At 41.9% G+C, this 27551-nt stretch overlaps 1 protein-coding gene across 2 annotated transcripts in view; it reads right to left on the reverse strand.

The window, feature by feature from the left end:
* The window catches only part of ELMO1 (engulfment and cell motility 1), a 318707-nt gene extending 292609 nt beyond the window's left edge, over window positions 1-26098 (reverse strand). For both annotated transcript variants that reach the window (XM_052792931.1, XM_052792913.1), the window contains exons 1-2: window positions 25989-26098; window positions 24812-24882 (exon numbers count right to left, since the gene is read on the reverse strand). The gene's annotated coding sequence lies outside the window, so the exon portion shown is untranslated. The remainder of the gene's footprint in view (window positions 1-24811; window positions 24883-25988) is intronic.
* Window positions 26099-27551: the final 1453 nt, after the last annotated feature.

Raw genomic sequence — 27551 nt, forward strand, 5'->3', positions numbered from 1 at the left:
ATGAAACGTCAGAGAAGCAAGGCATTTAAATGCATATTTTACATACTTTTTGCAAGTCAGTATGTTTCACTTCTCAACGGGCTGTGGGTGGGAGAGGAAAAGGTTGGTTTCTTACAGATTTGAGTGTAAAGGCATCACTTGGCAATTGAAATCATCAGATGTTACAACTGCCCACTGCTAGATGCTGCCACGTACAGGAAAAATACATGCCAGAGATCACCATTCTGCATATTCAGAGGGAGCACTTACAATCACTGTCTGTCTCCTCATATAGCAGCATAATACAGCCCTCACGCTGCGATGCCAACATGAGTAATTTGTCATGAAACTTTCAAGCCATTCATTCTTATTTGTGCATAACAATATTTATTATTCTCAAGTACCCCATGTCACTGGACTTGTATCAAGCCTTGAACAATGAAGAAAAAGCAGTGTCTTTTGAAAGGTCCAAAGTTGCTGCTGCCATTTTGCAAAGCAACTGCTACAATGTTAGGTTCTGGTCAGTCAAAGCAAGGTTTCTCTCACATTTTGTCTCCACTTCCGTAAGGGATAAAAAACCCTGTATTTACCATCTGTTGATTAATGTGTGTATACGTCCCTCATCTAAGAGTCTGCAAAAGATAGAGCACATTTTATCTTACACAAATATACTAAGCCAAGTGCAGCAAAAGCAGATGTAGATGCCTGAACTCTGTTACATTAAAACCACAGTTTGTTTGTGTCTCTCATAATTTTACAGAAAAATAACTATACTCATGGGTAAAATTCCTGTAAATCATTCATTTTCCCCAACTCCACCCTCACCTTTACACTAATGAACAAAGCCAAAGATAAACTTCAGATTTCCATTTGGATGCTAATCAAATACCACCACACAGCTGTTACTTAGCATCTCCCATATGGAGGGCTCTTAGTCCCTTCGAGGATAGCAAAATCGTTACTGACAATTCAAATGAGGAATGTGAGAACCAGAAGACCAAGTTGAGTAGTATCAATAAGTGGAGAGACAGAGTCGGTCAACCTGAGAATGTTAGTGCACAAGAAATAAAAACTATGAATTTGCACCGAACTAGCTAATCTCATCTACTGCTCATTTGAACATGCCTCGTTATTTTCTTGTAGGCAAATTGGAAAGTAAATGCAGATAAACTTTACTAAAAGCAGGTTAATAAGATTATATTAAAATTCCACAGGCATTTGAGTAAAATTTAAACGCCTTTGATTTGATTTAATGTACTTAACTGAGGAAGTAAAGAAACTAAAACTAAAGCCACTTAAATTCTGCTTAGAAGTCCTTGTATAGGAGTACTATGTAATTTAATCCACTTCCAAAGCATATCTTAATACAGATTAATTTTCCCAAGTGTTCCTATGTAGACAAACCCTTAGCATACGCTCAATGCATAGGCAGCTTTCTCAAAGAAGATAAACTACCTTATACTTAGCATAATAGACTGAGACTACTGAGGAGTTGCTAGTGACCTATAAACTCACCTTAGGACACACCAATATCCCACTCACATACCCTTAAGTAACAGAATCCAGATATTCTTCATCTCGGGTTCAGTGTTTCCCATCTACTGGAAATTAAGTCTTTATTTTTGAGCTTGTAGCAAGCAATACAGTCTTAACCAGACCTCTCAGTTTCACTGTCCCTTAAATCCAAAAGGAAGATTTCACATATGACATCTAATATTTTTATCTACCATTGTCAAGATCGATGGTTGCCTACAGATGGGTTGATAGAGCTTGTTTCATTTAATTTCACGTAGATATCTTAACTTCAGTCAAATGAAATGCACCTCCTTCACAATCAGAGTTTTCCAGACTTTCTTGGAGGGCATGAGAAGTAGGCTGACTCTTCTGTGTGCAAAGCTTCCTCGTGTATATAAAGGCCATATATGTAAAACCCTTCACGAAGATGACCCAGTTCTCTCTGTATGAAAGGCAGACACCAGCTTACAAACTCGTTTGTAAAATGCAGAAGCACTCTGGCTTGTGGTTCTGAACATTTGGCAGTGCACGACCACAGCTGGAGATGTACTTCTTCCTAAACTCATCTTCCCATGAGAGCCGTTACTCCACAGCAAAGCCATAGAAACTGTTCTGTACATCAGGTCTTGCATGCAGCCCATGGGCAACCACCCCACCTAACCCACCCACCACCATACAGTGAGGTGGGCCTCAGAAGAAGCCAGCACCAGCAGCCACAGGTGAGACAAGACCTGAAACCAAGCAAAGAAGTTCTACCAGGCTTCATCACTGGTCCCCCAAATAGGGGAAGAGAAAGCCGCCCTGCCCTATCCAAGGGGGAAAATGGGTCAGCGGCCAAAGTTGGAGGGGAAGGCAAGGAGGCTCAGCGATTAAAGTGACAGGAACTAATGCACAGCAGGTTGGTATTTGAAGTCTTGGTCTTGCTGTGAAAAACCTACACTCCCAATATGGTCAACTCATGAAAGTAAAACACAAAATTAAAGAAGCTGTGAAAGCTTGCGCAGAAGATTGTAAACTGTGTTTTCACTAAGATTTTAAATTAAGTTAGTTAAATTAAGAACCCACCCTTTTTCATAGTTAATTCAAGGATACAGATGAAACTAGAAATGCATCTCCTCCCAATCCTATCACTAACCCCCAAAGAAAAATATTTAAATAGCAGAGATTTGTAATCTAGAACAGAGTAATATTCTATGAAGTATCATCTAATTTAAATACATCTCTCTCATTAACTTAAAGGTATTCTAAAACACATCATCACTGCTTTGTTATTTACTTGATATTTCACACTATATCTCCCAAACATTATAGAAACAAATGTGTAATCATAAATTTACTGTATTCAGCCAAATAACGCATCTGAAATTCTAAATTTGTTCTGAATACTAGTAAAATATTCTTAGCTATGTAGTTGCTTTTTTGCTACAGCTCCATTATCCAAGTATTCTCTACTGTTTGCAAGTCACAGAATTCCTGAATATTTTAACTGCATCATGCAAATAATCTTCTTCCAAGTTCTTATGTGGGTCATTATTACAGAACTAAATGCCTCATAACTCTTCACGCATTTATTCTCACAGTGCCCCTCTCAGACAGCAATACTAGACAGCACTAGCTACTAAATCAATAAAAAACTAGTAGGTAATCATGTAAATCAGAAGCATACAAAAAGCAGAGAATATAGGAGCAAAATCAGCATTTGAACAGAACCATGATATATGTAAGTTTACTCAACTTTAGGAGCAAGAAACAAAACTCAGGATCTTCTCCTGTGACATATGAGGCTGAACCTCAATTGTTCTTGTGAGAATAACTTTGGGTTGGAAAGGTCAAGAAGATACAATTCCCCACAAAATGTGCAAGCAATATAAATGTGATGTGAAGTGCATTCACCCTGTGACTATTAAATGTAACTGGGAACAAAATCTGGGGTGAAATGAGGATAAGCATATACAACTTAACTGAATATATGCAAGGTGATAACCCAGAGAAACTGATTCTTTTTATCCATCATATAACCGTAGTGAAACAGAGATGAGTAACTCACACAGCTAATGGGGTGTATACAGTATAATGCATAGCAGACACGAGCAGGACTGTTCATTGCACAGAACACAAAGTATTTGCAAATACTTCTGTCACATCAAGAGGTACAAGAACAACTTTGGAACCTGATGAATTACAATCCCACTGCAGTAACAAACCAGCCCCTCTTTCTGGATGCTATGCTTCAAGATTAAACGTGGAGCATTCACTCTCTGACCAAACAAGATGGCATTTGAAACAGAGTCCTCCAGAGTAAAAATGGTATATGTGGCGGGGAACCACAGAAAGTTCATGTGTGATGAAATAGCCTGACAAGTGCCCTGACAAGGCACAGATGCTTCTTAAAACTTTTGGCTAGATCTTCACCTAAAGATAAGTATTGTCTACCTAAGCCCCAGTCACACTGTGATTTCACCTTCAGTCTGTTAGGTATGGCCATCACCCTTTGAGGCTAAACCACTAGAAGAAAACTTACATGTGGAGGCCAGATGGGGCCATCCCTCCACAGGCCAACCAAGATGTGACCATGATATACACTTGCCAAACAACTTGGATGTAGTTGTAGCACCCTAATAAGTTCCCAGTTCAGTGTGGACTGACCTTCCTCCCCACAGGCTTTTTACAATGAATGCTGCTGACCCAGGCTCCAGCAGAAGAAGAGTAGATAGCAATAGCAAATCAATTAGAAAGCAGCAGAAATGCCTAGCACTGCCTGGATTCAGAGCTGTATGGAAGATAAGGGTAGGGAGATCAGTTGGCTCCCCAATAGCAACTATCCCGAAGGGACGAAGTTTATCCACACTGACCAGATGGCTTCATAGTTTCAATGAGCTATGTAATGTAAGATACAGCACCATCGAAGCAGCACTGGAATGATAACATATCTTTAACGTCAATGGAATAACCAGTTGAAAAAAAGCAAGCATGACAAAAAAACCCCATAGAACTGTAAGAAAATCTACCTGTAAGTCTGATTCAAAGCATAGTTTTCCAATGCTAGACTGCACTGTGTAAATGCTGCTTTGCAAAGTGGATAAAAAATAGGGATAGGCAATATAAAAGACAAGTGTATGTGATTTGTGTAAAAACAGGCTATTACATGGATATAAATTATTTGATTTGCTATTTATTAAGTACCTGTAAAGTGCTCAGTGTTATCCAAGTTACAAAGAAAATTGCCTTCTGCTTTAAGAAACTGACAATCTAAATGACAAAAGGGAATAGACAAGGTGCAGCAAGAAGCCAGTAATGAATGAGGAATATTTTGATTGTGTTTTGAATGTGATTGCTTCCTGTCAGCACCTCTACACTAGAGTTCTTGCTGCAGATTTGCCGACACATGGGCAAATGTGGCAGAGCAGAGTATTGGCAAGGCGTTTCAGACACAGAAGCAGCACAAAAAAAGCCAAAGTCAAGATGAGACAAAAAAGACAAGTTTGGAATCACTATTAGCACAGGGAAGAAAAGCATGAAAGATGCCTTAAGTAATCTGAAAAGAGCTTAGGATGAGGAAAGAAAACTGCAGGAACCTGATACTTAGAACATGAACTTAAGGCAGAGCCGCTATAAGAAATTGCAGCTGAAGCTGATGTAATGGTAGAAAGATAGACCAGAGCAACCCTGCTTTACAGAACTGTTAGAAAAACCAACATGGCTATTCAGAAGACCCATCTGATGAAGGCAGGTGATGAAGGAATCCAGTATCAGCTGTTTAGTGCAATACAAATAGTTACGCAGTTAGGAAAAAAAAGGATGAGTAGTTTTTATGGCCAACCTCTCAGCTTTGGGAGCACATTCATTACTAGAGGTCCAACATGTCACATTTCTTCATAAAGTTTGTGAGTGAACCAGCCAAGAGTTCCTTTGGCAGTGTAAAAACACTGCTGTCACAGATGGGCCTCGTACAAATGAGGTTTTGTTTATTAATGAGTGTCCTTTTTTTTTTTCTCTCCCCCAAAATCCGCAACCTATAGCAGCCTTCAAATTTCTTTTTCCCTTTCTCATCACTTACAAACATGAGAGAATAAGACATTGTTTGTTTGTTTTCTTTACTTGATAGGAGACTAGTTTTTCTCCAGTTTGGTGGTACTCCAAGTGAAAAGGACAGCAGATACACTCTTGGCAACTGTACAGGGTGGTTTTTTTGTTTTTCCGTAAAACACTTCACTGTGCCAGCTTTCTGAGTAACCTCAGAAATAATATATTTTTTCTGACAGATGACAGCGGAGTGTAGTTAATAAACAAATCAGACCCATATGAAAATGTGATTCATACGCAATCCCATTATTCCAAAGAATAAGGTGGTACATGGCTACCAAAGAGGCCATCCTTATACATAAGCCTTCAAATGAAAATCCTTTCCCAGTCTTTTGCAAAGCTCTTTTTCCAGCTCTTCAGCACTTAACAGTTGCTGAACTCTTCTAGCAACAGAAGAATCTCTCTTACAATGAAGCATGAAGGTCCACCATGAAGCTATTCAAACAGAACTGTCTCCTCACAGCACCTTACACACAGACAGAGTAAGAGGTATCAGATGGTTTCACTGAAACCATATGAAAGCAGAAAGAGTCTGAAAAGTTTCATATAATTAATAGGCTTTTTTGCACTAAAAAAAGAAAAGGAAGATGCAAACAAGCATAAAAATCTATTATGGTAACAACACTTTCACTGTAGGACGTGCAAATCACTGTTTCCTCCTAAATCTGGCTACAGTACAAAAGGTTAATAACATACACACGTGATACAGTTCGCACTAAGGACAGAAGGATTTGATAGCTAGCCTGGTTCAAACACTAGTATAGCAAGGGGTTTAAATCAGGCAACAGAAGTGCTCTCAGTCAATGCATGTAAAGGATCATCCTGCTAAAGGATTTTCATCCTGAGACCTCACATGTGTGCGCTCAAACAAGTAGCTGTTGCTGGCACCATCCGCCACAACAAACACACACTTGTGATTTTACGACAAATGGATGTCACATCCAGAATGAGTGAATTTCAAGACACCATACACTATGCAGAGAAAAGTTTTATTTATAAACCCCCTTGTTTCTTCCCCCTCTCTCCCCCATGTCAGCAGCTCCAGGTCCAGCTCTAGGGGATGAAGGGGATTACTGCAGAAAGCTGAAGAGATTGGCAGGGTGATGGAGCTAGGAATAGAAAGTCTAACAGACATGGGAGACCTGCCTCAGCAACTGACTCAGCTTCTGACCCACTTCATGAACTTGGCCAAACTGCTTCTTGGTGCCACTGCTCCTCACCCAGACTCTATGATCTCATGTAATGAGGCCAGTATCTTCAAGACAGTGACTGCCTCTCACTAATTTTGGTGAGAAACAGCCTATAGGCTTGAATAACACCTTAGTAAAAAAGGGGGCTGATTTTACTAGGATCTGCCATGCCAAGAATAAAACCATCTTTTTACTTAAATAATGAAGAATACCCACACAGTTAAACCTGTTAATATTCTTTAAAAATATGTACAGCTGGAAGAGTGGCAGTTGCTCTCATTCACAAGTTTGCTGTATCCTTACTGACGCCTACGATCTCCCCTGAAGGTCTATTAACAGAGACATTTCTCTCAGGGTCCAAGTCTTCCGTTCATGTCCTTTCTTTCCCCTTCTCTCCTGCTTTATCCCCTCCTCTAGCAGAGCCCCTCAGTCACATTAGGCAAACTTTTTGCCATGTGACACAGGGAACTGATCCAAGCCTCAAATGTGCAGAAAAATAATCTGAAGAAAACCAAACAATTTATTTTTAACCTGGATGGGTTCCCTGACTGAGCTTATTCCCCACCACAACAGGTGTATCAACACACCTGAGGAAGAAGCAGAGCAAACCAAGCTGCAACTATTGCCGACAGAGACGAACATATCCATTAGTAGGATAGCAATGTTTTTAAAAGATTAATACTGGAGTAGGGGTTCTCACACTGGGAACTCTTTAAACATCATAAAATGGACTTAATACATATTCCTTATGTTGTTCACAGTTTCTTTTGCCAGTTTGGCTAATTATACGATATTTAAGTTTAAACATATGTTGCCTCCCTTGCAGTGAATCCTCTCCTCCTACATGATACAGCAGTGAAGTCATCTTGCTGACTTCAAGCCGAATCCTGCACCCTCTCAAGTAGGTGGGCATTTTTAGTTCATCTGGAAAGCAGTCCAGCCCTGCAAGCACAGTGATTCTTGCTGCAATACGCTACCAGGAGCTTTACCACCACAAATATCCTGAAACACACCATCCAGGTGCCATACATTAAAGAACCAGCATAACTTCCACCATCCTGGGCATATGGTTCTTCAAACATGTGAGAGACACTCGGGATGCATCTGCATTAGTGTGAAAGGTGAACCAGCAGACCACAGGCTTTTACTCTCCTTCCTTCCATACCATCACCAACTGACTTGAAGATTTTTCTATTTTATTGTTGTTGGTTTTTTTTTTTTTAAACCAAGACACGTAAGAAAGACGAAAATTCCAAATGGAAGGAAGTGGCAAAAGACTAAGCCAAAAAAAGTATTTAGAAGGGCAAAAAATCTTGCAGCCCTTTATGAACTATCATGTGCTGCAGACAGGAAAATCTTTCGGTTAGTGCATTCCACATTATGAGTACCTTTAGTAAGCAGAGCAGCCGTATGCCACAATAGTGTGTTTCATTAGCTTAGCATAGCAGAGTATAGGATTTAAAAGAGAAAAGACAGCAGCTGAAAATAACTGCATTAAATTAACATTAACCCACAAACCCAGAAGAGGCATATAATATTCAGGACTGCTACAAAAGCAGTAACTCAGAATTAATATCTGTAGAAGATGAATAATCCTGCTCTGACTGGGATCACCTCAAATAGTGTTCCCCGGGGGGGGGGGGGGCAGGGGGAAGAAAGGAAAGCATGGCCTAGTTAAAAATATCAGTAGGTAGGAACACAAACTGTAAAATGATGTGGTTCCCAAAGGACTAACATTTTTTATGGTTTATACACACATTCCCACACATTCCTTCTCAAAAAGGACTTTGAAAATAAATCTAATTTTAAGAACTGTAAATGAAATAGACGTGAGAATTTAAACACTTAAGACAGAAAAGACCAAAACCTCAGAGACTACAGCAAAAAAGGCAGCCAGGACTGAAGTGGACTAAAACACAGCCAGCAGTAACAGCTATAATTCCATTGGTGGGTGTACATTACAACAGTCCATGAGCCTTGATGCCACAAGGGCTTAGAAAAGAACAGTATGACCAAAAAAGGGTACTTAATAAATCTGTTAGAATGGAGAGACACATGGCAAACTCTAGGGAGCATGCTTTCCTCAAATTGAAGAGGGAATTTATGCTAAGCATGAGGAGGGGAACTAATTATTTAAAAAATTAAAAAGATGCTGAGTTACAGCACCTATTCCTTTCATCTATGAACAGGTACCAGAAGTAAGCAAAGGTACTATTGGCCCAGAGGAATAACAAAACTCCCAAGTTCTTTCTCCCAGTTCCAGCTGGAAAAACCAGCCTGGTCAGGCCCTTGGCTAGCTGCAGGTCAAAAGGAAGAACTAAGCCACCAACTGAGGTCTGAGGAAAGCCATAGTAGAACCTACTATCAGACCAGCTCTAAGAAGACTTCACCAGACCTCGTGCCTCGTTAGCCACTGGCCATCTGAATTTACATGGCTCCTCCAATTGGAGACAAGTAATAAATTCTACCTAACAAGCAAGCCAGCATTTGGAAATAATTAACATCCTATTTTCCTTAACCATCATGTTCAGGGAAGTTTTTACTTCCCTTCTCCACCACTGTAGAATTTAAAATATTTATAAAGAGACAAAAAATAATCTATGGACTTTACGGCTACAGCAAAACTAACCAGCATGGGTTTGTGCTTTAGGATGTTTTTAAGCTCCGAAGACTCCTATCAAACACATAAAATTAATTTGTAATCCATCCTTACTGGGCAGTAAAAAGTTTCTTTTTACTTGAGCTCCCCAGTAAAGCAAGATTTTATAACTCTTCATCTGTATTTGTCTACCATCTGCACAGAACTATCCCATATGGACACATGGCACTTTCTTATGTTTTTGTTAAGCCTCCTTCGTTAGCAGTATTATGCCCAATTCTGCTCTTCTGTTGTATGATCAGCACAGGACTGCCTAAAAGTGAATAAAACATAGTGCTTCACTGAAAGTTTTTAATGTTTGAAGTGCGTGCTCCCAAATATTTTTATATAAACACTTTGATGAGAACATTAGAGCAGCCTGAATCTCACTTACAGAGAAGACCTCTTATAACTACTCCAACAGTGAGGCTTTGTGTACAGTAAAATCACACCCTACATGTTTCAGAGTAGACATCAGGTAAGTTATGAGATGGCAATCTATTTTTAGCACAAGTTTCGGCTTTCAGGCCTTTCATTTCATTTTTCCTTAGAAAAGTGAGAGATTCCTTTTCTCATACATTTGTCTAACCAAGCAAAGCAAAGAGCTTCCCTGTGGGCAGCAGGGCTAAGGCAAACCCATCTGAATCCCTGGTGCAGGTTTCCAGCTGTATAGTAAGGCTCACACCAGAGTCTTTCCCTTACAGTTTCTGCTCCATCCCGTTTCCTACTTTCACAAAACCTGTCTGAACTTTGCATCTTTGGGACCTCTATTGCTCTGCTGACTTGGCTTGAATCAGCTGACAATTTAAAAGTTATTGTAGAGGGGAAAGGTGAAGAGAGACACAAATCCCATACATACAAGCAACAGAATCTGTTGCTCTTTCTAAGGGTACCAAGCTAAAAACTGAGAGGGGGGGGGGGGATAACCCAACTTTTGGAATGGGAGCCCTTCTTGCTCTCCACATCTAATACAACATTTTGCCAAGAGAAACCCATCCTAAAGCTTTGGCTTACAAATGCTGCAAACAAGATTACACATGAGGTTCTTTACACACGATTTCAGTTAATACTTCCATTTCATTGTAGAAGATCTCCTTCCAGCCCCAGTGAAACATGACATTTTTGATCACCCTTATCATTACTGAACTTTTCAAATAAATATCTGAAGTTAAACAACTCTATAGCTGGTGCTGTTCATTCTTAGATTTCCATCAGTTATTTGCATAGTCATTCCCACTCTGATTTAATCTTTCATGATTGTCTAAGTCTACATAGAAAACGAGAACAAGTAAATCAAACTAAGCGCTTGGCAGGCACATATTGGTGAGATCACAGCAAGATCCTGGAATAGCACAGGCCCTCTCATATGGAAAAGGCTTGTGGAGTTCCCATGGAGTTCAAGTAACCATCATCTGACCCAATGAGCAATACTGAAATGGACACAGCCCTTCATGGAAACTGGCTGTTAACTGGGTGAACACCCAGGGAGGTGACAGAATTGGCATCCAAAGCTTCACAACGAATGTGTCACATTATGCGATCTAGCCATATTACTGCATTAATAAAACCAGCACAGACAAGAGCTTTTTAATCTAATCACATGATGGAGCTCAGAGGTAAAAAGTGAGAAGTTGGGGGACAAAGTCCCCATTAAAAGGTAAACTTGAATACACAGAGAGGGTTTCATTTCTCTGATCTTCCTTTCTCTGACTAAAAAAATAAAAGGTTTTATGGTGTAGAAAGATAAGGTATTGTTTAGGAAAGGTGTACTTGGCCCAAGGAGAATGACAAAAGAATTACTTAAAATGTGTTTGTGATTCATCGTGGTTCAGTAACTTCTCATGAATACTAATGTGTTTCAGAGAGATAGAAAGGCTTGTGCAGGTGTGACAGAAACGATTAGTCAGTTATTAGTAAGCTGCTGGCTTCACTGGCAGCCACGCTGCTGAAGCTGTAAACTACGTAAAGGGCTTGCCAGTAACTCTCCACACACTGCTGATATTTAGAACTGCCAGAATAGTCAGGACAACAAATTATATCTGCATTTATTTCTTTCTCCTCATTTTGCCTGCCTCCATGGTAAACTTTGTAGTTAAAGCAAAATGCTACATGCTTCAGTCAGCGTGACTCCTCTTCAGGAGCAAGTGTAAGGAAAGAATCTGTGTTAATCCAAAAGCCCCTACCTAGTCTAAACAGTAACTCACTACCTTTCCTCTCCAAGACCTTCTAAAAAGGTGCTTATTTCAGAAGAAGTGTATCTACATGGATCTATCTACATGGACCAGCACAGGCAGGCTGGTTTAAATTTAAACTTCATCTTGGTTTAATGTAACTACTCCCTCCACCAGCAGCTTTACAGTGAGCAATAAAACTTTATTCTCTTTTGACACCCTGGAGAGCCGCTCATTTCCACAGGTCTTGCAACAACATTTAGAGAAAATTTTCAGATGTGTTGCCTATTACCCTGATACCCAGCATCCTTTTCTAACACAGAAGTCAGAACAGCATGAAGGACTGTTAATTTCATTCATTTTCACCTTTCAAGAAAATACACTATGATCCCTTAACTACAAATGATGTTCAATCCTTAAAAGGGACCCTCCAACACATACTTAGGAAACAAAACCCAACACCCAAAATTTTCTAAGAGCATCAATACAATCCAAGCAATCATGCTCCGACAACAGCAAGCCAACGGTGTGCTTACAGCACCGAGGAGCAGTCCGGCTTTGGCTCCATGCCTCACGACACACCCGAGATACCGAACTACTGCAGCATAATGCTCATCCTTACTATGAGACAGACATTACAACTTTTGTAGCACAGTGGATTTCTGAAATGAATAGTAAATAATCCACTAGTGGCTTAATTTATTAGCTATATAAAATTCTCAGGGTCAAAGGTCAGTGAAATGAGATTAAAACCATTATTAATCCAGCAGACTTCAGACTCTTGATAAAGAACACAGCCATATGCCTGTGTCCTTTATCCAACCACGGTTCCCATTAAATTTGCAGAAACTCAGTTTCCATCTACAGTTTAATGACTAATTTCTTAACATTCACAACCATTAAAAAAATAAGCAAAGACCCTACTGCCCTACTGTGCTGTCATACTGCGTGTTTGCACACATGCACACGTGTGCATGGATATAAAAGTCAAATATTTTGATTAAAAGAGTGCTTCCTGAACGCAAATTACAATCTCTTGTCTCCTAAATAGCAAAAATCTTCATAGGAAGACTTTCCAAGCTGTTTAGAAAGTAGCTATTGTCAGAAGCACAGCTGCATCAGATGGGTGCTTCCCACTCAGCTGATCTGACCCATGCATTTATTTTCCCCATCATTATTCATGCCTGTACTGCAAAAAAGAATATGGTTCGTATCTGTCTTGGTTTGTGCAGAATCAACACGATTATATACAAAAAACCCAAACTTAAGCACATATTTAACTGTAATTTAATGGGAATAAGAATCCCTCCTGTCTTCACACACACCCACCCACCTTAAAAGACAGAATAATCTAGGATTGGCCTTAAAAGCTCAAGAGCTCCCTAGCTCAAGAGCTTCCTTACTCCCACTGCAGCCTTATGGTAGACAACCCATAATGCTGTCTGCTGAGGACTCAAACAGGCTCTGCAACAGCAGACAGAAAGGATGGGGAGAAGGAGAAAAAAAAAAAAAAAAGAAAAAAAAAAGAGAAAGCCCAGAGTGACAGTTCTGAGAGAGCAGCCAGTTTGTATGGCTCCTGACCCACAGGACAACCTGAGTTGCAATAGGGCTTCATCATTCACCCCAGAAGATGCAAACACTGTTTATGAACATGTTATGGTCCTGCCCTGCCACCAGCTAGAGATTTTGTACCCAGATGGACAATGTATTATATAAAAATAAGCATGTATTAAAGCTCTAGAGGAGTGAGGTGTTACGGAGGAATGTTTACCTGATGAATGTGCCATTATATATCACTCTTCCATTCTTCAGAGTCAGTTATAAATTATACAACGGCCCAACAATACTCAAACTCAATTTCCGTACCCCTGACAGATTAAGCTTGTGTGGCTGAGTCAGGGGGGAAAACCCAAAATACAAATTATGTATCACATAGATTTAAATTGCTAAACTAAAACACGAGGGATCACCAACCCCCTGTTCCAGGCTTATCTTGCAAAAAAGATGATGCCTAAATAAACTTGACAATACCCTCCCCTCCTCTTTTGGGGCTTTCTAATGCTTTCCCCTTGCTGCTTGCATTATTTCTCTTTTTTCCTCCTTCATTTAACCTTATTCTACCATTGTCAAAAGTTTCAAGGAACATGAACGTTTTTTTCAGCCATTTCTTTGCGATGCCAAGTTCTGCCTTTTGCTACCAGTCTTGGTATTCCACTCCCCCCTCCCTGCTTCCTAAACTATACTCCATTCTTTCAAAAGCAGCATTTTCTGTTGATAGTGCCAGAGGCCAGGAAGGCTCCTAGCAGTACAGCTCCAACAAAGAGCCCAAAACTGAACAATCTCTTTTTTTTGTGAGAGGAGATAAGGAAGTCCAAGACATGGTTTTTAAAAGGAGAATTAAAAAAAACACCACTGGCATTGGCAGTTTTTAAATAAAAACACACAAATTTTCCCTTCCAAAGGGGCAGGTAGCATACAATGGCTTTCACCAGCAATGAGCACCTGCTCCTCCTACCTACATAAAAATGCTCTGCAGAAAAGAAGGAAAATACATTACATTGTGGATCTCATATACCCAGGGATGTAAATTAACACTCCAGTAATTCTACCCTGTTTCTGCAGAAGCAAATGGTGAGGGCAAACACTACAAATTTCTGCTGGTTCTCCCCAATACAGTCTTGCTCTTCTTTTGACAATTGTACAAGGCAAGCCATTGACAACTGCAGAAAGACACTATTTTTTGTCAGAAATAGTTTAAAAGAATTACTGCAGAAAGATGCATTCTTTTATACAAATGTTCCAGCAACCCCACCTCATCGTGTACAAGGGTAACAATGGGGAAACTGCTGCTCCTAAAACATAGTTGCTCTACTAACACAAAATCAGAGAAGGTCCTTCTCTTTTTAAGTACAATTATTCTGCTTTAGAAGCATACTAGCAAGAAAGCAGCAGACAACTTCTTCCCTTATGGTATCCAAATTGTTCTGCAAATAGCAAAAGCCTTTACAATTATCACGTGTATCACGCTCAACTTTCACTGATCTCCTGAATTCCTCAATGGGACCAGAAGTAGCTGAAGACCAGTGTTAAACCTTAGAAAGGAAAAAGTAACTTTGAATATTTTAACAGTCTGCATCGATTTCTCATACAATTCAAGGAAGGCACCTTCCTTTCTTTGAACTCATTTTTTCATTCAACACTGTTAAGTGCTGAACTGTGAACCCACGGACTGATTCTCTGCACAGAGAGGTTACACACTGGTCACAACTGAAGAGTCAACATTTACGGCACTGCGTATCTGAGATAACTCTCTTTGTTCCTCTTCTAAAGGCCAAACTCTCTAGTGGTTTACCACCACTGGACTGAATGGTGTTATGTTAGCAGGAGGAACTGAGTTATGCCAGCAGTTCAGGATTGTTTGGTTAACATTTGTATTGGAAATACTATGGGAAATTATTACCAGCTTTCATTGTATGAGACCAAGAAAACCACCTGCACAGCTCTCTCCATTAAGCCAGAAAAAAGTTACAGATTTAGTTCTTATTTTGGAAGAATAAAAAAATAAAATAAAAAATAAAAAAAAGAAATCACACCTCAGATTTTTTCCAGTTCTAAGGGTAGATATCCATATATGAAATCAGTATGAATACAAACCAGAAAATTATGGAGAATGCCAAGGATTAGTATTTTTCAACTAAATCATATTGCTACTTTGTGATTTTCATCTAAGGACAACCTTTAGTAACACACAGCAACTACTGCCCAAGAGAAGAGCTGTTGCCTATAGAATTACTGGAACAATCAACTCTCTCTTAGTGAGGAAAAACAGAGCTGATGGTCCTTCCCTTCACAAAAACTAGATGTTTCCAGAGAGTCTCTCAGTACACTCCTGTAAGAGCTTGTGTCAGTGGTTCAGTAACACTTTAAAACCACCTTTGTTCACATCTGTTGACAAACTGCCTTCTAAAAATGCCCCCTTTTCTTTGACTTCGTGTTCATGAGGCTTTGTGCCAGCATCAGATTAAGAAATGAAAACAATCGCAGATATCTCAAACTGAATCTAACCACCTAATAGTTTTTTCTTTGCCTTCAGCATATACTAAAAGAGTTCCAGAATTTCTACCTATAGCTGATACGTAGATTTATTCAATACAAATACCGGACAGTCAGACCCAAACGGAGGTGCCCTGAGCTCCTCCCAGTGTTTGGTGGGAGCTCCTCTACTATCCGAGGAGCTCCTCTACCATTATTCAATAGATGAAGCAGTTCAATTCTGCCTGTGTCTGAAAAGAATTGATTGTAGATCTTCTCTGCCCAGTTAGGCTGAATCAGCTCACCGAGGCCTTACAGCTACAGCAGTAACTTCATATTACAATCTGAAAAATGGTAGGAAAGAACACGAGTTCCCACTGCTGATGCACACCATCCATGCTGTCCCTAAGGAAGGCAACTCCCCAGCTTTTACTCAGAAACTAGCTTGCAAATATATCCCTTTATGTCTGCATTCTGCCTACTATCTACCCTTGTATTTTTAAGTTAACATTGAGAAGATGCTCAAAACACTCTCCAAGTTTCCTAACTGCTTCAGGTTATCTTTATCAATACAGAACACACCCATGCCTTGCTCCCACTTGTAACTTCACACAGAATGGGTAAAGATCAAGTATCCACGCTGACCATACCAGACATACCTGTCCCTTTCAGTAAATACTGTGGATTAAGAGATCTTGCTGCAGCTCTCACAAGCTAATGGTAGTACAACTGATTACTCTTTTTCAGTGGTACTACTTTTGTCAAAACAATAGATCCAGATTATTTTTTTTTTAAAGATACTTTTCTTCCAAGGTTTCTCTTTAAGTAGTGCCTCTTGTCTCATTCAGTATGCATATGAAATGGACATGGTCTACCATACTTAAAACACACAACTCTCTTTCCCTTTGGCTAATACTGATAATGCAGTTAATTACAAGCATAGCTGTAATTATACATGCATAACTAACGCCTGGGTATCTCAACACAGATGAGGTGGCTGGAAACAGACTGGGATGAAGCAGCTAGAAGATGCAGAAAATGTTTTATGAGCCCTTCTAACTGGGGTTATGCCTACTCATTCTTACCAGAATTTGCACTATGTGGTACACCTGAATTCTCCTCTCCTTCCTGTGGGACCACTGCTAGCGCTGGAACATTGGAGATCAGCTGTCCTGAGGACGCACTCACGTAGGACACCAGTCTCTACCCAACGCAAAGACTGAAAAGACATCCTTCCAGCGCCAAACCAGTGACTTGCAATGTCTCTTCCATCACATTAAAACTACATAGCTGCACAATGTAATTCCATCACAATTAAATATCTCAGAAATGCAACCTGTAGCAGAACACACTGGGCCTGCCCAGGTACCGACTGAATTCAAGCACAGGACATCAGCGGTCTGAAAACTGCACTGACTCAGGCTTACCATTTCCAAATTAAATTAAAACTGCTGGTTTCCTAAATGACTTCAAGTTGCCTCCCTGAGAGGCTACCTCTCTCTTCAATCCATATCCACAGCTGGAGCCTCTTTGTTACAGAGGAGACAGCTACCAACAGGACATTCTCTAAAGGGGGCCCTCCACTCTGAATTTCAATAGATCAAGAGAGAAAAGCCTTAAGACAGGAAAGCAAGGCTTATCCCCTTAGTCAAGCTTATGGGGACCGGTGAACACAGCAAGAACAATTAGATGGAAACAAAGGATCTGTGGGTTGACTTAGGTCTGATTTTCTAGTCTAGTTTGGTGGTTCTCTATTTACTGACTTAGGGGAGGGAAGCCTGACTGCTTTTTCCCTTGTGCCATCACTCCTTTAATTACAGAAAAGTAGCCCATAGGCCAGCACAGTTGCTTTTTCAACCTTCATATATTAATTACACAAAATTAATTCAAAGCTAAAAGCCTCGCCATCTCTAGAGTGAGGTGAGTAATTTTACAAAATTTAAGCATTTTGGAACATAACAAAAAATCTTAAAACCTACTGTTTTAATTTGAATTCACATACCAGCACTGCTGAATTCTGGATGTTTTGATCCCTCTGGCATATGAGCCAGGAAATCAATTTAAAATTCCAGTGCAAATAGCCCAAGACCATTTTATTTATGTGTTTGTTTTAAAATAGAACTCAAATTCCTACTTGGATTTAAAATTATGTATGTTATTTTCTTCCCTTCTCCCTCTGCACACATCTCTCCTTTATCATAGTGTGTTTTCTGACTCATTCGCAGCTGCAGGGGATGAAGTCTTTGAAACCTCTGCCTTCCAGAAAACCATCCCAATGCAGCACAATGCTACCAACTCTTGTTGTCACACTAACACACACTCTTCCAACTTCCTAAGGTAGCTGTAGGAAAAAATGGGCTAATTTTGGCAGGTCAAGAAATAAAAGCCCACATCACTGCATACTGGAAAAGTTTATGAAAGGTACTGTACATGATACATCCTAAGGCTAACCCAAGAAACACAGACTGAAATCACCAGCATTTTATACAGAGGGAAGAACAGAAGTTTCAATAGGTCAAGTCCAAATATGTCAGAGAAGAAAGTCAGGACAGAGAAAGGCTCAGAGATGATTTTTCCCTTTCCAAATTTTATACATTGCTTTCCACAATTGCACTTTTGTAAAAATTTCACTTTTGGCTACAAAATATGAAAATTAGTCTTTTCAAAGACGATCACATAAACTGACCTACCTCTAACATTAGTTACAATTTTAAAAAAAACAACCGGATATTTTTGTTCAAGATGTGGGCCATTTTTCATGCCCTTTTCTGGAACTGGCACTAGCTGTCAAATCTTTAATTGCCTGCCACAGATATGGCTAAAATTGCATTAAGTGGTCCAAAGTGGAAAAAACCTTACATTTTCTTTCAGCTTCTAGGCTTTTGGGTTGGTTGGATCTTTTTTTCCCCCTTTACAATCTTCCCCGAGTAGTTCGTTAACATCCACCACACCAAATGTTCTGTCTTTTGCTCTCCAATGGAAGTTCTCATTTGTTCAAATTTTCTGCTTTTTTTCAGGAAAAGATTAGGCACACAAGAAACTTGTATGCATATCTATAGGAGAAGAGATTATATTATAGACCTACATAAACTATAGCTCAGAATTAGACCCCACATCTAGACCTGAATTTCCTGAGTTTGGTGAGCAGAAGAGATGTCAGAGTATGTGTGAAGAGGGACAGTCGGAGGTAGGGTGAAAAGGTTGATAGCAGGAATGTACTTGAACCACAGGGGGTAGAGTTTCAACAGATGAGTGCCTCCCTTGAAGGGAGGTGGGGAAAAAAAGAAAACTTCGGAGAAAAAAAAAAAAAGACAAACACCAATACTCCAGCATTTTAAAAGCCTAGCAACCAAAGGGTATACCAGATATCCTTTCCAGAATGCAAGGACCAGTACTTACATTTGGAGAAAAATTTTTTTTTAGTTGGTTTGGCTCAGTGTTATTGAAAAAGTTTGTCCAAAACTCCATGTGCCAAGCCAACGCTCACCAGGTTTCAATTTCCAGCTGAAGCCACAACTGTTGCTATGAAAACTAATGTGCAATTGTATTCCAGAAAGCAAAGCAATGGAAAAGACTATATTGGAATGTAACAAATACATGCATTGGCATTAAGAGTAAAAATTGTATTATACCAACCTGTGTCATAGACATTTTTCTCCTCTTATTATTAGAGAAGAAATATCCAAATCAACATTATTGTCTGGCCAGAGGGTATTATGTGAATACTTATAAATTCCTCATCACCCTACCTCAATAGATTAACATCTCTCTTAAAATATGAAGCAGCAATTTAAAGAGTCACCCCCACTATGGTCACTCCTGCAAGATTCAACAAAGTATGCAGCAGATTGCCAGTCTAGACAGACAAAAGCCTGAACCACTTACGTAAGGTTATCTTTGCCAAGACCCACGTATCCCTTACGCTTCTGCTGGACTATATGATACATGTACATTGGCTGAAGAGAAAGAAAAATAGACAAATAATATTTTCACTTTGGCTACAAATTCAAGCACCAGAATTCATGCATGCATTAAGAATGTATGAATAGTTAGCTAAGACAGTTCCATATCTATGGAAGACAGTGTTAAAACAACCGCATTTTGTAGAAGTTTATTGAAATACTGGTTTTGCTAAACTCTTTCCATCATTCCAAAACATAGCAAAAAATTTTAACTACATTTTTTAAAAAATTAAAAATCATTCTCCTATTTTCACAACATTTATGCATCTCCTATTACTACATAAAAATCAAGTCAGCATCAGCAGAAACAGATAGAGGCTTCAAGTCAGCAAACAAATACACAAAGTATACTCTTTACCTACAGCATGTGCACAGTCATAGGAAAAGACAACTACATGCTTAATTTTATGGAAGTTTCTAACTGACCAAATTAGGTGCCCTGACTCTTCCCATTCTTGCTATCAAGCTGACAATGAGCTACAATAAAAACACCTCTGAATAGCACCAGCCAGCTAGTCCCAGGAACTGTACATAAAATTGCAACTGAAGGAGGAAGGTTGATGGGCTGACAGCATTATTTGAGCCCCTTATCGTACCCTGCATATCCCTCCTTTTGTCTAACTTCAAAATGTCCAAAGTGTTTGATCTACAGGTTGTCAGCTTCACACATTAAGGAAAAAAAAAGGTCCACATGAAGCATTATGTCCACGTTCACACACACTCTCTGTCTTGCAAAAAGCTCTGGGAAATTAGATCATCTTCAAGCAAGCATCCTCTATGGTATTAAAGAATGGGAGTTTAAAGACATCACATCTCCAGAATCTGAAGTTCTCTTAGAAGCAGTGACCCATCCTCCCTTTCAGTTGAAGCAAGCTCAACAAGTAAAAAAGCTAGATTATCATATATGTATTCACGTAGCTGATAAAAAAATTACTCAGTCCCTGAAGACACAGTATTTCAGAGACAGTTTTACGCTTCATATGCCCCCCACAAATTAGGACTGTACAATAAACACTTTGAGCTAGAGACTCTGAAAGAACATAGGAGATGATACACACTTCAGTCAACAGCTCTTCTTGCAAATCTTAAATAAAATTATTTGAGTAATAATCTAAGGGATGCCTGGGAAAGAATTTAAGGACTGGACAAAGTTGGTGAAACCATGAGAGCTGGGATAAATAAATACATTAAAGACCAAAGAATAAGGTACCAAGGTAGAGGTGGCAAACATGCACGAAGAAATTATGAGGAGAGTTTAACTTTGAGAAGTAAAAACCAGAAGGAAAGCAGAAGCAAAAGACAAAACACACAACAGCTAGGGGACAGCTACTATTTTGTAATAGATCTGTTTGGGAACAATTCGTTTTCTTATTCCCCCTCTCCCCCCCCCCACCCCCTTCACTGAAGATGATGTTTCACAACACTTCAAATCAACCGAATTCAGTCTGAAAGGGGAAATCTTTTCCCTCAGCATTGACTAGTAGTTCCCACTCCCTCCCTTGCGCTACTGCTAGCTCCTATGGAGTTTTGCAGCGTTATCTGACTATAAATGGAACACAGCAGAAGCATCAGTAAGTAGACTCATGTCCTCAAAAGCAGTAAGAATAGATCACTTATCACATTTGCATAACATCTCCAGGTAGTATATTCAGCTTTCTAAAGAACTGCAAAGGCTGCTCACTAGACATGTACCAAAGTGAGTTCATTCGTACATAAACACTTTTCTAAGGGGACCCCTACCAGCAGTGGCTTTAAGTCTTCAGCATAGTGCGATTTACTGCTGAACAGAGAAATAGCTTGTCCATCGCTTCCACTCTCTCACAACTAACTTCCCCCTCCCAGCAGCCATTGAAAACAAGCCTACTACAGTCAAATCAAAGTCACAATGGAAACCCACCATTAGGAGAAATATATCAATGCATTTTCAAGTGTTTGCAAACAAGCACCATGTGAATCACTGTTCACCTTGCTCTTAAGTGCAAGCATGAGCTTTACAAACCAATCCGCTCAGCAGCTTGAGAAATTAGTAGCTTACTGATGGGTACCACCCATGTGGCATCAGCCACTTAGTGTCTGCCCATAACAGAAGTTTACCTCTGTCAGATCTGAAATGGACAGAGAAGGAAACACATTAGCTATCCTCCGTCATAGACTTCTCATTAATATTCCTCTTAAATGTTAACAGTGATCAGAAGACTGAGGAAACTAGCAGAAAGGTTATGACATTATCCTTCAATCTCTCTTTCATGTCTCGCAACACTTGCAGTAATGAAAGATCACACCACAAAACCAAATCCTTGCAAATAGCTTGATGCAAAACTGCTGACTGAAAGACAGCTTCACAATTTTGTGATTAGTCTTCCATTCATCTCTGTAACACCATATGTATGCAGTTTATTTTATGTTAAGTGTCACATATATATTATCACCTCTTACGATCCATACTATCAAATGCCTGCCAACATACGGACTTCTGCCAATTGCTTTTAGTTTCTCTTTCTCTCCTTTTCCAGTGTTATATTTGGAGAGAGGGGAAAAAAAGAAAAGAAAAAAAAAAGTGACTGACTCAAGTAGAAGGAAAATTATCCGAAATCCTTTAAACAGTTGCTCTGCTAAATTGACACAAGTTTAACAACGTGTACTTGGCACATTCCTCTTGCCACGAATACAAGAACCTTTTTCAAAAAAACTCATTCAAAGCAGGGAAATCTTTTAAAGATACAGCACAGACCTGACTGAATGGTGGTTTGATGGGTGTTAAAAAGCCATTTCTAGTCACAAGTGTTCAAACCACAAAGACTTTATAACTGTAAAACCTCTTTTTGAAATCTCCTTTTTAACAGGCTAATGACTGAACAGGGAGGCAAACCTGACCAACTCGTTCTCCCTCAAAGTTGTACCTTCAGGACAGTGCAGGGATACAGCAGAGGGGAAAGTCTACTAGACCCAGGCATAACTATGCAGAGAAATAAACCAGAAGAAACAACAGTACTTTTGCTTACTCCAAGGGTGTATGATGTTTTCCAGTCTCCAGGGTTCCCAAAATCCCATCACCTTCTACAAACTTTTTTTTTTTTTAATACAAGGACATACCATACATTCGCACCACAGCATGACAAAGAGAGCTCCTAAACTTTAAAGAGATCATTTACTTTGAGGAAACTGAAAATCAAGTGATAGCAGAGTCACAACTCATGAGGAAAATTGTACTTGATGGCCTCATCTAAGTCCCAAGCAAATCCTTATCTGAGAATCACAGAATTAGAAATGTTGTGGTTGGCAACATATCCAAAAAAGCAGCTTGTCATTAGAACAGGAGGACACTGCGTGCTAGTGTGCAGGTGCATTGGCAGAGATCTATGGAAACCTCTTCCTAGTTACAATTAAATCTATAGACATGAGCCTCTCACTCCATCACACACTGAACCCATCTAGAGTATCAAAAAAAGAAAGCCACGCATCTTATGTGTGAACATGGGTGCTCTGCTCCCTGTGTATCAACATGGAAGACATGAGATCATAGTTCAACACCACTTTGTAGGCTGGACACTGCGAGAAAGCACATCTATGAGCCCAAACCTTAAAATCGAAGAGACTTCTACTAGGTAGAAAAAACAAAGAACGGAAGGAAGGGTGGACCAGCACGTTACTCTTGATCTGCAATTCGCTGCAGAACAGCATTGCTGTCAGGAAGTACAATGCACACAGCAGTGTTTCAGCAACAGTTACACCTTTATGTAGCATAATAAGGTTTTTTCATGAATACTAGGGTGAAGGGGCATAAAAAAAAAAGAAATCACTTCTTAGGACAATGTATGCAATATGCTGCACCTGAACAGTGAGGAAACAGAAGTACTTGCTTTTAAGAACACACATGGTCAGGTTACATAATGACTACTGAACTGCAGATACTTTCAGTGACCACAAAAGACTGCTACAGAATAAGTAGGTAAGAATTTTTCCTATCCCCTCATCAAAATCCACCTGAATTGTACACCTATTAAGTTTTTCCTGGCATCTAGAGAATGTAAGTAAAAATATCAAAACAGTAAGTATAGAAACCAGTTCTCTTCCCCCCCCTCCCTGTTCTTCATTAAAAAAAAAAAAAAAATCCTCAGACAATGACACTCCTAGCAAAGTTGCAAGCTACAGAGAAGTGTGTTGTACTGCACAGTGAGTTTCAAACAGATTACAAAAGGAGACAAAAGAAAGTCAACTACCCCTATGCAACCTCCTGGGCATGAAGAAACTGGGAATCAGGTGCACCTCTAGACAGGTCAAATCACACACTCAGATCCACAGACTGCACTGACAGTATCTTTCAATAATACCCGTTTCACATCATGTTGATGTTTTAGCCACATTAATCTTTATTTTCTCTGAGTGGTGAGTTTTTAAAAGTTGCTGCAGTGATTTTAGCAGCTTTATGACATGTGTGTTAATGGCTATTTTCCTAGCAATACACAAGAGGGACTTTTACCAGCAAACTGTCACCACTGTTCTTCCTCCTCCTTATCTAGTTACCGGTCATCAGATTAGAGCCCTACCACCTACTTACACAGCTCCAAAAAAAAAGAAAGGGGCGGGGGGCGGGAGGGGGTGGGGAAATCAGGGAAAGAAAACCTTCAAAGAAAGCAAACTTGCAGCTCAAACTGGAAGAACTTTATGACAATTCAAATACATTTTTCTTTACTGTGTAATATCCTGCGTAAGTCACTCAATCAAGCAGGAATGACATGGAAAGAATGGGACTAATGCGAACAATGAATGATCCATAAATGTCTACAAGATTATATAACTGAGGATGAGATGGCATGCGTGTGTGAGTGTGCATTTGGGGGAAAGGAGGAGAAAAAACTGAGAGGAAGAGGAGGAAACAACATCCTCAGTCACAGATACAGGACTCTGCACACTTACTCAATTTCCCCCTCTTCCCAAAAGATAAATATTTTAACCGGGGGCAATCAGGAAGCTGAGGGACAAAAGCAAAAGAAAATCCATTTGCTTACAAATATACTTCAAAACACCCCTTGCTGAAATTGCACTGTAACTGCTGTATCATGAAATACAGCTCACAGGCAACCATGTTTATATTAAGGCAATTAACACACGGTGCATTTCCTGCACTATTATTGTCATTGGCCCTCACAATGTGTTTGTTGCACATTTTGAGCCTTGGCAGGTTAAGCAGTATTCTTACAAAGGTAACAACAAAACGTTGCTGATTTGAAATGTACTCACTGTTATTTTTCAGGAACTCCTATATTTACTTTACACCATTCTCGGGGGAGAGCTGGACAGTTGTATTAGCTCTGCAAGGAAAAGATACTCAAAATAAACTTTGTAGAGGCTTTGAGCCAAGAAACTTTAAAAACGTAACTTTTTGGACCCACTACCCACTTGCTTTACAAGGCTGCTCACCGTGGCTTTGCATAATCACCACCCACATTTCAGAGCAATCGTTTCATCTGCAATTCATCAGCGGTCTTAACACTTGTAGGAGCGCAAACTTAGGAAAAAGGCGCACACACACTCCCACCCCACCAAAAGCTCTCGAAGACCAGGCCGAGGGGGAGGCGGCCGGGTACCGACAGCCTGGCTGCGTGCGGGGATGCACTTGCTTGGAAGTTGAGCTTTCTCCTCCCGAGCGATGCCCGCGCCTCTGCGGTCACTTGCTGTGGTCGGAGCCTGCGCCCCGGCCTGACCCCCCGCGGGACCTGCCCGAAGCCGGTGCCCCCCCACGCACCTCCCCCCAAAAACCTCCCGCCCTCCTAGCCCCCCGCCACCGCCAAGCGACGCGCCGCTCCCGCCGGGTCAGGCGAGGCCCCCGCCACTACTCACCCCCGCCCCGCCGCTCGGAGGTGTGCGGCCCCCGCCCGCCGCCCCTCACCAGCGGCCTCCGAGCATCAGGCGCAGCTGGGGGCGGGCAGGGCCGCCCGGGGCACGGGAGGGGGCTGGGGCGGGGGGGACGGAGCGGGAAGGAGGCGGTGGCGGAGGAGGAGGCGCCGGCAAAGTCGCGCCGGGGAGAGCCGGGCGGCTGTGGAAGGAGCGGCCGCGGGCCGGCGGAGAGGGGAGGGTGGCGGGAGGAGCCGTTATGTGAGGCGAGGCGAGGCGAGGCGAGGCGGGCCAGGCCGCCCCCCCCCACCCCCGTCCGCCCTCAGCAGCCGCCGGCCGGGGCCCCGCTGCACTGACAAGCACGAGGCTGCGCTTCCTCTTCCTCACAGAAACGGCGGCCGCTCCGTCCGGCCGCCCCCCCCGCCCGCCACCTCCCCCTGTGGGGGACCGGCCGCGGGCAGGTGCTGGGCTCTGCCGGCCGCCTGCCCCCGTCCCGTCCCTCCTCCCCGGCTGCCCTCCGCGTCTCCCCGCGCTCCCCTTCACCGCCCGGCCAGCCCCGCAGCCTGCCCCGAGGTTCGCCTACCTCCCAGGGCGGGCAGCACCGCCCCGCGGCGCAAAGCGGGGCCGGCGGAGCCGCTTGGCCGCCCACGGCCGCGGGAGCCGGGCTGCCGCTGCCGCCTCGGTGCGGTGCGCTGCGCTGCTGCGCTGCGCTGCCGCCGAGCGCTATCCCATCCCGGGGCTCGCAGAAGCACTCGGCGGCTCCCCGCCGCCGCTCTCACTTCCTCTTCCTTCCTCCTGCTGGCCGGGCCGCGACCTGCAGCCCCGGACCGGCCGCCGCGGAGGGGGTCCCGCGGCTCGGCAGCACCTGCGTGCGGGGGCTGGGGGGGGACGACCACGACGACGACAGCCGCCCACCCCTCCGCCTCTACCCGCTGGAGTGCCTCTTCCCCCGGGCGGTGCGGCTGGCGTCCCTCGTCCTGCAGTTTCTAATGAGGGATTTGGGGGGCTTCCTCCTTGCTTCTGGAATAACTGTTTTATTTTTTGCTGTCGCTTTTCTTCCCAGAGAGCCGCCGCCGCGGAGCAGCCTGACACATCTGGCTCGCTGCGGCGCGCAGGTAATTTCCCCTCCGAAGCGAGCGAGCAGCCGGCGGAACCCAGCCGAGCCCCGGGTCGGGCCCCGCCGGGAGGCGGCGGCAGCGCCCGCGCTCCGCACCGGCCCTGCCGAGCTGCCGCCTCCGGGTACCGGCTGCCGCCCTGGCTGGCCTTTCGAGGCCCCTTCAACCCTAAAGAGTTGAGTGCCTAAGTCGTGGCTTTCGCTCGCTGGAAAAGTGAAATATCAGATCTCTGCTTTTTTCTTCTCCGTCTCCCTAAAAGAAAAGCACTCAATAAGCTTTTTTTTCTTCTCTTTTTTTTAATGCCTTAAGTCACAGGTACCATATGGACTACAGAGGATATGTGACATTACAAGCCATCAATTTATATCTTCTAATACTACAGATAGTGAGGTCTTTCCCCCCCCCCCCCCCCAAAGTCCTGTACATTTCAATTTGATAAGAACTGATAGGATAGCCACGAAGCCTTGCTGTGGTATAGCAACTTTTATTGGCTGGCATAACAAAATCTACTCTTTGTGAACTATCACATGATACAGGAAGGCCCAAACTTGCAAAATTAGTGGCTCTAATCTTGCAAATAATTACATATGAGAGTATCTTTATGCGGGTTAGTAATTCCCAGTGACTTCCTATAAAACCACTCTCCTGCAACACCCAGGTCCTCAGACCACAATAATGCTGTTATGCATCAGCTGACATTTATGAGGCTTATTGCCCTGAAAGTACCACAGCCACTTACCAAAAATCCTAACAGAATTGCTGCGGGCTTTCCAGAAGAGGAAGCGGGGCTTGATTCTCCCCTCAGGCTGTCATGCACCGTGTCAGCAATATGCTAGATCTGAGCAAATACTCCGGTGTGAGGCAATAAATGGCATGACTCACCTGAGTCACACGTTACTAGATTTATAGGACTAGAGCAGAGACTCTACCAAATGACAGGGGCTAAGAGTGCACCCCATAACCATGGAAGCTCCTTTTCACACATGTAGAAATTGCCTGCCTGCTCACCCTTCCTCCAGCACCTCGCAGGT

The sequence above is a fragment of the Harpia harpyja genome, chromosome 1, assembly GCF_026419915.1.
Source record: "Harpia harpyja isolate bHarHar1 chromosome 1, bHarHar1 primary haplotype, whole genome shotgun sequence".
Taxonomy (NCBI): Eukaryota; Metazoa; Chordata; class Aves; order Accipitriformes; family Accipitridae; genus Harpia; species Harpia harpyja.